At 49.7% G+C, this 11586-nt stretch overlaps 1 long non-coding RNA gene across 2 annotated transcripts in view; it reads right to left on the bottom strand.

The window, feature by feature from the left end:
* Positions 1-2360: 2360 nt before the first annotated feature.
* Positions 2361-11586, bottom strand: part of LOC126958106 (uncharacterized) — a 28393-nt gene continuing 19167 nt past the window's right edge. Inside the window, exons 1-2 of one of the 2 annotated variants that reach the window (XR_007727101.1) lie at positions 3321-10245; positions 2361-2853 (exon numbers count right to left, since the gene is read on the bottom strand). This is a non-coding gene — a long non-coding RNA (uncharacterized LOC126958106). Of the gene's footprint in view, positions 2854-3320; positions 10246-11586 lie in introns of those variants that run through there. The other variant, XR_007727102.1, reaches the window with a different exon arrangement.

Genomic DNA, 11586 nt, shown 5'->3' with positions numbered 1-11586 from the left:
GATAGTTGTGTTGACAATGATCTGCTCTCTTTTGAAATTTGTTGGGATGTGTGGGCTCCTGGACACAGGCAGAAACAGAGCACTGGGGCACGTGGTTATGGAAACAAGGATGGACTGTGGACTGACTCACGGGCATGAAAGGTTGGCAGTTCTGCTGCACATGCCTACTGCACCGAGCAACTGAGTAAACAGGTGGCAGAGGGTGGAGCGGGAGGTTACTAATAAGCAGTGGGGAGGCTGGTGCCTACTGCACCGAGCAACTGAGCAAACAGGTGGCAGAGGGTGGAGCGGGAGGTTACTAATAAGCCGTGGGGAGGCTGGAATGATCCACGTAGGTAGGAACAGATTTGAGTCACCGACATCAGTACGACTCATGTTTACTTCAGTATAGATGCCAGTGGCATGGCTAGTATGCGCACACACATTCCCTTGTTCTGTCAGCTGAGAAGGCTCAGAGTCAAGGACACCTAAGTAGCAGTGAGCATAACTAGTGCCCAGACCATGGTTTCTAATGACATTCTCCAGTAAAAGGAACCAGGGCTCCTTGGAAAATGGCTGGCCACAGGCCTGGAGCAGGAAATGTACAAACGAGCCTGGAGAATCTTGCAGCCCTAGAAAGTTTTAAAAGACTAAAAAAAAAAAAAAAAAAAAAAAAAAAAAGATGAAGTAATATCAAAGCTGCACAGTAGCTAACTGGAAGAGAGCTCTTAATGGCCAAAGCTGGAACAATTTGAGCAGCAAAATGGTGTTGGATTGTATTTAAAATAAATATCCAGGAGCCATAGTGATATGAAGGATGACACAGATTAATTAATGGTAGAGAAAAGACAAATCTCCTGTGCAGGGAAGTTCCCAATAATTTATGTAGCTGTTCCACCCTCAAGCACGTGGAACCGAACTCTCTACCCTTAAGTGTGGGCCACACGCAGTGACTCCCTTGCAAAGAGTACAGTACGGAAATGGAGTGGGTAAGATTAACCTTACAGTGGAGAAAACAGACCATCAGGACTTCAGCCAGATAATTAATGGCAAAGTCAACAGTGGGTGGTCACGAGAAAGGCCCAGAGAACAGACAGTGTCAGGGACTCGTTCCAAGCCAGCATGCGTTCTCAACTGAAAGAGCAATTTGGAGCCATAAGGCTTTATGGGATTCTGGTTCATTTTCTTCCATTAACCTTCTAAGGAAATGCACTGCCAGTATACGTGGACCGTGAGGAAGGCCAGCCCCTGCCCAGAGCATGCCAGTGTTTTCCAGACTTACATGGCTCCCCGGGACAGAAACAAGTGACCCCACAACATGCCAGCATTGTGTGTCCACAAAAAGCAGGCAGCAGCTTGGACTGAGCCATCTCACTCTTCTTCCCCTAAGCAGGGTGAATCTGCACATCAGAATCTGGGTGGGGCAAGGATCTTGGAAGAGCTTCCCCAAAGTCCCTGCGGGACATCATTACCCCTGTACCCTCCAGACACTCCAGAGGGGAAAATTACCACCAAATGTGCCTAAAACCATTTTCAGCTTTGCAAATCATAAAACTTCTTGATGTTATTGGTCTTGAGAACATCTAAAAACAAATCCCAAAATTGCATCACATAGAAAATACAAACAAAAAAACAAACAGCATCATTTCATAGCAGCACAGGGAAGTCATCCATGACTAAGTCAACCCTTTGCAAACACAAGGGCAATGATAATAATAACAACTGCAACTAATACCTACCGTTGCTACTTTAAGAGTTTTTTATGTATTACCCACTCTATTTTTAGTTAATTCTTACCAATACCACACAAGGGAGGTACACTTTATAAGCACATCTACCGAGGAGGATGCAGGATTGCAGAGGGTAAGGAACATGCCCGTGGTCTCTCTCCCAGTGAGCTGCCAGGCCAGGACTCAGGGCTGGGTGTCTCTGATTCCAGAGACATGAGGAATCTCAACTCTGCACTCCAGCTGTTCCAGCCAGTCATGGGCTGATGGCAGCAGGATGTTTCATCGGCTCAGTGTTACAAATATCATCATACATGATTGGTTAAAAATGATCAGAAGTGAAAACAGTAAAATACATTTTGATACATAGATACAAAATAAAGATACAGATAGAAAATGTGCTCCACGGTGCATTAAATTATCAATAGTTGTATCACCAGTGATTGGGACAATTTATTTATTAGAGAGTTTTCTACAAATTTTTGGTAGCCAAATTCCTGGTGCATGACTTCCCAAACCAAAAGCATGAGAGAAAGAGCAGCAAGAGATGGACAGTGACAGCCCCATGCTTCCCGGGCTCCTGCGCCTTCTGCTGCTGGCCAGAGCCCTGACGTGTGGTTCCTTTTGTGGAAATAAACAAGGTCCACCCAAATGGAACAAGCGGAGGCTATTTATTCAGCGCTTTCGAGACCAAGGGAAGCAGCCATCAGCACCTGCGTTTGGCAGAGACTCAAAGGCAGGCAGAGGAGTGGGAAGGCAAATTGTGAAAAAAGAGAAGGCTTCAGGTGCACCCCAAGTGGGGGCTGTTGGTGTGGGGAAGCTGCAGGCAGCTGGCTAGAAGCGAACATCTGTGCAACTGGCAGGCTTTCTCCAGTTGGTCCTGAGTCGGGGGTGGGGTACCAAAGTCAGGGAAGCTGGCAGTTGTGAATCAAGCCCTGACTGTTCTCCGCTAGTGACTGCAGAGGCTGTGGCTGGCTTTCTGGCCTGGTTGCTGCAGAGGTTGTAGAGCTGGACTGTCATACATAGTCCGGCCTTGTCACTTTGTATATTCAGTTTCTCATCCAGGTAACCTTCATGACAGACCAGTATCGCTCCCCTTTCTTGAGACTGAGAGTAGGGGTGCGTGTGGAGGAAGTACAAGTCTCTCCTGGAAGTCAGAGAATAAGAATAGAGCAAATACTAAATTGAATAGAGCACATGGTCACGTGCTCACACACACACACATGCACACACACGCACATGCACACACATGCACACACATGCACATGCACACACATGCACATACGCACATGCACACAAAAGCACACATGCACACGTTCACATACACATACACGTGCATGCACACACATGCACATGCACATATATGCACATGCATGCAGATGCACACATACACACACACATGCACACATGCACATGCATGCACACATATGCACACAGGCGTGCACACACATGCACATACATGTGCACACACATGCACATGCACACATATGCACTGGTGATCCTGTACCGCACGGACAGCCCATCTGCCCATCCCAGAGGCCTTCTCAGCACATGCCTGGGAAAGACACAGCTTCCCACCCGGTGCAGAACGCGCCACCCTTCTCACAGGCTTACCCGACACACGGAAAGGTGGCATGTCTCTGAGGAAGCCTGGAGATACCACGTAAAATTAGCCTCCCCTCTCCCATGGTCACCCTTTTCCAATCAGTGGGTGGCACTGTGATTCACGAGACTTACAGAGCTATACCCCTTTGCGGAAAAAAAAAAAAAAAAAAAAAAAAATGATGAGTTGCATTCCTATAATTAAAGGTCGTTTCTATCTCAATCTTCTCATCCATCAAATGGTAAATAAAAACAGTGACGAGGAACAATCAAACCGCCTCCAGGGCTACATGGACACTGGTGTGTTTTCAGGCTTCGCTTACATTCCGGATTGTCTGCCTTTCCTTCCTTCTGGGTGTTTCCAGGCCTCCGCCTCCGCGGGGAAGAGACTCCCACCTGTTTGCTGCAACGTCTTCTCTTGGAGATGTGCGGCTGTCGTTAATCACCGTGTCCACTTCCCCTGAGGGACTCTCTGCAGGTCGTTGGCTCTGAAGGCCCAGGCTGCTTCCAGACCCAAAGCATAACTAATTCACCCGCGACTCTCTCCGGGGGGCAGCGGAGGAGCCCATCCCCCCAGCAGTCCGAACTCTCCAGGCTTTGAATCCTCCTCCACTGTCTCTGCTAGGAGGGTGCTACTGAGCTACCCCTCCCCCACTTGGAGAGGTACACTTTTCTGAAGTCTTTTTTTTCTTTAGAGACGGGGTCTCATTCTGTCACCCAGGCTGGCGTGCAGTGGTGCCATCACACCTCACTACAGCTCCAGCCTCCCAGGTTCGGGCAGTCCTCTTACCTCAGCCTCCCAAGTAGGTGGGACTTACAGGCATGTGCCACGATGCCCAGCTACATTTTAAAATTTTTTGTAGAGACAAAGTCTCGCTAGGTTGGTCAGGCTGGTCTCAAATTCCTGAGCTCAAGTTATCCTCCCACTTCGGCCTCTCAAAGTGCTGGAATTACAGGCGCGAGCCATCATGCTTGACCTGCTTCTGAAATCTTTAGGTCTGAACAGGGGTCACTAAGACCAGGTTCACGGGCTGACGCCTATTTCCGTACCTGCAGTGTGCCAGCATATAGCCACACTCACGTGCGTCTGCACCATCCGCGGGTGCTTACAGGGGACAACAGCGCACAGGCACCGGCAGCAGGAACAAGCTGGCCCACAAGGCCTAAAATATTTCCTGTCCAGCCACTTAAGCAAATGTTGCTAACCCGTGGCCTAAAGTATAGGTGTAAGCTTTTTATTTTTGAACTGAGAAGCCATCTTGATGCCCTTTCCCTTGGCAGAGAAACCAAGTCCATCAGAGGCCAGCCCTGATGACTGTCAGTGGCAGCTTCTGCAGCCCTGCATCGGCCAGTCTCTCTCCACACGTCCTAGGCACATGTGCAAGGGCACGACACACAGACAGAGAAGAATTCTAAGAACACTTTACAGACAACGTTCCAACCTGAAAAGGAATTGTGTAGCCTGCAGTCTGGATAAATGGATCAAGGTCTGTTTCCACAAATAAGCTTTATCCCTCTGGAAAACAAAGACAAAGTGTGACTGTCCTCAAATGGGTTTTGGCTCCAAGCTGAATCATCAGGATTCACGGAAAGACTGTGAGGCGGCCAGCCCTTAGGATGAAGATGTATTTTATTACCATTCAGCAAATAAAGACCATGCACGCTTATGACGTCACTCGTAGAGAAGCAAGGTCGTTTTCCATTTCCGAATCTTTTACGAAGGGCAAACAGAGAGTTTGTTATTAAATGGCATTTGCGAATGTCAGGGGTTTGCGTGGCTGGTGGGATCCCTGTAGAGTTTACATCAAGAATGGGTATTTTTGTTGCCTTGGGCCCCAGGTCTTTTGTCAATAACTTGACAAGTCACAGACACCTTGAGAGGTGACGTGAACACCTGAGCTCGCTCCGGATTTGGCCACGTGTGAGCTGCGTGTTCCGGTCCTCGAGGCTAACCTGGCCTGTGCCTCATGCCTCATTCCCAGCACTGTGTGAATGGGAGCCGTCCTATTCCATGGCTGCTGGAGGCCTGGACTTCTCATGGATACGTGTGAAGCAGGGCAGTGTAAGCCAGGGAAATAGTACCCACTGTTCTGCTTCCGTGTGAGGATAAGAAACCGTAAATACGGCGGGGAGGCTGGGAGGGGCGGCGTCATGAACGCGAATCACAGACAGGCGGAAGGCATGAGTCCTGCTGCTCTGTGCCACTGGAGGGTGAACGTGGCTAATTACAATTTACTATATACTTCTGAAAGCTAGAAGGGAGGATGTTTGAATGTTCACAACACAAAGCACTGATAAAATATTTGAGGGGACGGATGTGCTAATTACTACACACTGATCACTACATATTGTATACATGCAGATGAACGTCACCCGGTACCCCAGAGACACGTACAATTATTACATCTCGACTAAAAATAAAAATAAATTTTAAAAAAGTGCAATGTGCTACAACTGTCCCGGACACCTAGCACTCACTAAATAGCAATAATTGTTATTTTCCTCTGAGCTTGCTAAATTATAAAATTACCAGTTATATATACCCCTGCTCCCCATACACGATAGAGCCCTGTAAAGATGCAATCACAGGTCTCCAGACACTTAGCAAAGCTACTCATATTTACACAGGGAAAGCCCTGTGCCTGAGATCATTACTCTTCAACATTCCGGGACCATCATTTTTAGAACAAGGCCTGCATGGTTCTGAGTAGGCGATCTGGCGGCACACGCTCAGAGCAGTACCCCAGCAGCTGGTGGAGTCCTGTGCCTGCACCCAGCCTCATGCACAAAGGGAGCACATTGGAATCGCATTTGTTGATGGCGCTGCCAGCACTAAGGGTTGGGGTACCATACGCTCACCTAACGCTAAGTGAAGTAGCAGCAATGTGCATGCCAACCGCAAACCCCCGTAGTGCTCCCTTGCCAAGTTCCAGGTGGAGATGTGCACGCGAGGCCCGTCCGTCTTCTCAATGCTGGAAGGCACTGCGGCACACCTGCTGGCTCAGGGCCACCTTCCTCAGGGATGCCCCAACCCTGGACACGGAGGCCTGGTGACCTGGTGACGGCCTCAGTCTAGGACCAGCAGAGACTGAGGATGGAATTCCAGCTCTTCCCGGATTCCCGGGTCGCTCATGCTGAACTGCTCCCTAGGACAGAGAGGCTGGACAGGGTTAACCTGTCGCTTGAGTTCCCCACCGGATTAAGACGCAGCCCTTTGTTCTCCCAGAATGTAAGACAAATGCCAAGGATACCTGCTGCTCTATGTGGCCAGCTGCCCTTCCCAGGGTTTCCGGTTTCCCGAGCTGCTACTTCTAGCCACTGTGGACTCCAGATCCCACCACTCCAGCTCCCTCCAGCCCTGCAAGGCCTGAGACCTGCCCAGCACTCTGAGAAGCCATGTGTGTTTATCTTATGGCTTGAAGAAGTGCATGAAGGCACCTATAGGGTCGTTGTGCCTGGGCTGTGGAGAGCTGCTCATGGGCTCCCCGGAAACTCCTGGGATGACTCCTACCTCCCTCTGCCCTGGGGCATCCCACCTCCTACCTAGACGGGGAGGGGTTGACTGTGAGGGCCCTGAGCAGCTCAGCACCGCCCCACCTCGCACCTGCCAACGTGCCCCTCTGCTTCTGCTTCACGGGCTCTGTGATCCATCTGGGAACCAGAGTCTGCACCAGCCTGTGTCCGCTCCAGCACACAGAGGGAACCCTTAAGGTGCAATGAGCATCTCCCTGGATTCCTTTTGTTGTCTTCCTCCACTTTCTCTTAGCCTGACATTTTCCTCAGCACAGTTCTTTTTCACGATTCCCCAATGTTCTGTGCATTGACAAGAGCCATTCCAAATGTGACCTTTGAATGAGATCTTAAATCAGCAAGCGACATCTCACAATCAGGCAAACGAATCGCCCGGACCGTCAGTGTCCTCTCCTGCAGCCTCTTTGGACACACGTTGCTGGAAGCAGTTTGATCCTCCTGCCCTCTGCTGTTGGGTGGTGGTTACCCATGCCGGTCTCCTCCCCTGTGAAGAACAGCCTACCTAAGGTTAAGGTCAGAGTCGGGGAGTCCCCACCAGCTTCCTCGTCAGCGAGGTCCTGTCCACAGTCATGCTGGCTGCACACACTTCACACCCGTGTGCTCTGGGAGTGGTACTGATCATCACATGCCCACGAGAGAGGGACAGCACCCACGCGAAAGAGGAGCCCGCAGACACTCAGGCTGAAGGCTCGGCCAAAGGCCCAGCTCCAAAGCCCACACTCTCCTCACAAACCCTCTTCCACTAATTTCCACTGTGAACCCAGGATCCTTCTCACCGTGGAGACTTTTGGGGGTCTCAGTCAGGGAGCAGGAATCCTGGCCTCTAAGCTTCATCACAACCCACCCTGGCCTGGCTGGGGAGTCCTAGGAAGCCACTTGCCAAGCTTCCCAGCAGCCCACCAAGACAAGACTCATTAAAATGTTTAATCTTCTGAACACCCCTTTAAGGGAGGCAATGACAAGTTGCAGCAACCAAAACTGTTGGTGGCTTTTCCTCAATCTTACAGAAGCCATGTGTTTTGGAACCGAATTCAGGTCAGGGGCCAGTCCAGTCGCACGGACTCTCCCGCTGTGAAGCTGGGTGTATTTCAGCAGTTCGATGCTGGCTGTCTCCTGCGGTCCTCATCCTCTCCTCCCTCCTCTCTGGGCACTTAGATGTGCACCTTGAATAGAAGGATATCCCAGCTGCTGAGCTGCAGAACATTGGTGCCCCAGAGACTGGGGAGCAGCACACCTGACCAACAGCAGGACTCTCTCCTGAATTCCTTACCGATCCATAAAACAACAGCTTCAAACGGAACTGTCCTAGTGCGTCCACGAAGGCCAAGCGCTGACACCCTGAGCTGGGTCGCCAGGGCATGGTTAGAAATTAACTTTCATAAAAAGGCAACATCATATTTCATATACATTCATCAAATAAAACATGTTAAGAAATGTATTTAATTCATTATCGATGAGAGAACTAGTAAGATGTTACAACCAGTTACAAGGAAGGAGAATCGGAGAACCCACACCTGTGTAGGTCTGGAATATGCAGGTGAATGTGCAGCTGGAACCACGCCCGGCCCCTCCACCATGAGGAGAGAGCCAGCTGGGCCTCCACAGCACTGAGCTCACCTGGCTGCAACGGAATCATCTCTCTGCATTGCTGTCAGTTGTCTGCACCTTAGCGAGTTGTGAAACAGTTCCCTTAGAACCAGAATCAGATACCCTGGAAGGCTGAGCCATAGACAGGGCACAGTTTCCTCAAGCAAGTCTTTTCTCTGCAGGGCTGACAGCACCGCACAGCACCAGCGTCTGGATCCTACTGGGGCCACAGATTCCCTCTGTCTGCAGCAGGGGTTGTGGCCAGGAGTTTGTGCCTTTCTATTAAAAAAAAAAATCTCCCAATTACTTGGATGGACACTAAATACAGGGGAACACCTGACCTGCAATTTATATTCACAATCTCTTTTTCAATGTCCCTCTCTCTGTGACCCCACGTCCCCCTCGAGGCCAGGTGTGCGGTATTCTAAGAGGGTGGCAGGAGGAACCGCAGGGAGCCTGTCCCCCTGCTCAACGTGGACTCTGACCTGAGGCCTGCAGCCTCGCCAGCAGAGGTGGAGATCAAGCGGCCATGTCTCTGCAGTGTCCACTTTGAAACCGAAAGCCTGCCTGGGAGGCACTGCTTTAGCTGATGATGTGATCAGTCAGCACTTAGTGTGGGCTTCTCCTTTCTGAGCCCTTTCCAGACTCTATCTTATTAAATCGGCATAACATCCCTGTGACGTGGTTATTGTGAATTATTATTCCTATTTTACGGATGATGAAACTGAGACCCTGAGAAGCAAGACAGATGGCAAAGATAAAAGTATGAATTCTATAGCACCAGAGCCCGTCAAGGATGTGGGTTTTCTTATTTAGATTATGTTTGTCCTGGGTGAGAAGGGCCTCCTGAGAGGATGCATGTGTGCTGGGGAGAAGCAAAGGGAAGAGTCAGGAAGGGGTAGGTGGGAGGGTGGGGGTGAGGGTGCACCTGGGAACACAACCAGCTTTTCAGGGGAGAAGGAGTCTATCCTCTCTGATTCTCTAATTGCTTATAAAAAGTAGACGAGAGGGCAAGAGACCATGAGCCCCGGCACACCAAACAGCAATCGAGCTACCCACGCACACACAGTCAGAGGGAGAAGCTCCCCAGCAGCAGATCAAATACAAACGGCACAAACACAGCAGCCGGCACACCCCCTGCCTGGAGGCCACCCGCTCATCAAAGACCAAAAGATCCAGAGAGCCTTCGGGGTTTGAGCTATGTCTGTTTTTCAAAACGAATATCCCTCCCAAAAGCATGTCTTCCAATGACCTTTGGTTCAAATTGTGATTCAGAAGAGAAGAAAGGCTGTCAGTAAGCAAAAAGCACACTCATTCCTCCAAGTGAACACTCTCTTTCAGAGAAACCAAGGGGTGTGAATAGCAGAAGCTCGGTGCACGCGCCTCCGAACGCCCCAGCCCTCTAAGCAGCCACTGGCCTCTGTCGGAGTGAAGCTGCCAAGTGCGGTTGTTCTGCGCTAAACACAGCACCAGGGAGAAAAGGGAAGACGTTTTGGCTGCAAAACAGGCACTCAACACATTTCGGTTGGAGTAATAGGAATTTATGATAATTGGGCCTACAGGCTAATCTTTATCCTGCAGGAATTGCATAGATTACCCTATGCAATACTTTTGTGGAAGTGAATGGATAAAACCTCCTTTTTTTCAGTTCAAAAGTCAGATTTTTTTTTTTTTTTTTTTTTTTTTTTTTTTTTTTTTTTTTTTTTTTTCCTGAGACAGAGTCTCGCTCTCTCACCCAGGCTGGAGTGCAGTGGCGTGATCTCGGCTCACTGCAAGCTCCACCTCCCGGGTTCACGCCATTCTCCCGCCTCAGCCTCCTGAGTAGCTGGGACTACAGGTGCCCGCCACCATGCCCGGCTATTTTTTTGTATTTTTAGTAAAGATGGGGTTTCACCGTGTTAGCCAGGATGGTCTCGATCTGCTGACCTCGTGATCCACCCGCCTCAGCCTCAAAAGTCAGATTTTTATAAGTTCAGGGCTCAGACCTCTAATAGACCAATATAACCCAAACAGAAGTACTTTCTCCTCCTCACACAGCCTTTCCATGGCTTGTTCTTTGAGAATGTTGTTAAATTCTAGGTGTCCGGTCTATTCCCTCTCAAAATGCAATGCCATTAGAAGAAAGCGGTGTGGATTTCCAGCACTTTCTCCCCCAATTTGAACATATGTATATATGAAGAGAGAGAGAGAGGTGGGGGCGGGGGTGAGAGCATCTTGCTCTGTTACCCAAGCTGGAGTGCAGCGGCCTGATCATAGTTCGCTGAAGCCTCAATCTCCCAGAATCAAGTGATCCTCCTGCCTCAGCCTCCCGAGCAGCTGGGACTATAGGCGTGCACCACCATAACCAATTGATTTATTTTATTTTTTTTAGAGATGAACTCTCGCTATGTTGCCCAAGCTGTTAAAATATATTTAAATGAACACAATAAATGCTTTAAGTGTGCTTTAAGAACAAAAATGACTTGTAGGTGCCCTGACCCAACTGCTACCTGCTGTGGCTTCCCCTCCCCACACCTCGTGCCCAGGCTCGCCGCCAGGGAGCAGTGGGGGCTGTGTTTGCGGGGCGGGCAGAGCAGAGACAGGACCCCAGCAGCGAGCGAGTTGCAGTGGATTTGCTAATATTCTAGTGAGCAGTGCTCGTCTAGTGGAGTCTATTCACAAAGCACCTTTTTTCAGATGACCATTAATGAGTTCTCATGACATCCCCCCATGTCCCAGGGCTGTGCATTTGATCACCCATGTGTCTGAGCCACAGCCCCCAGGGAGGGTCCCCTCCTTCCACCCGCTGCACTGCTCCCGTCGGAACTGCTCACCTACGCATGCCTTTGGTTCTTAGTATTAGAGTAATAATAATGAGAGCTAGCACTTATATCAATTTAATGGATCCTAGAAATATGAACATTTTGCATGTATCCAGTTTTAATCCTCTAAACATCCCTTTAAGGTAGGCAATGGCAAGTTTGAATTTTCTCTGCGCTCCCAGAAACCTCATGGTTAAGAAGTACTGGCCTCTCCCTCATCCTTTTGTTCCCAGGAACTGGCTCACTGCAAAGATCCACCCTTGCCCTGTGACTTCACTAAGGCTCTCAAATGCCCCCTTGTTTATCTGGGATAAGGCCAGGCACAGACCCTCATAAATGATTAGTTGGACTATGTCCCC

Source organism: Macaca thibetana, chromosome 7 (assembly GCF_024542745.1).
Source record: "Macaca thibetana thibetana isolate TM-01 chromosome 7, ASM2454274v1, whole genome shotgun sequence".
Taxonomy (NCBI): domain Eukaryota; kingdom Metazoa; phylum Chordata; class Mammalia; order Primates; family Cercopithecidae; genus Macaca; species Macaca thibetana.
Note: the sequence above shows the minus strand (reverse complement) of the source record. Positions and strands in the feature narration are given on the sequence as shown.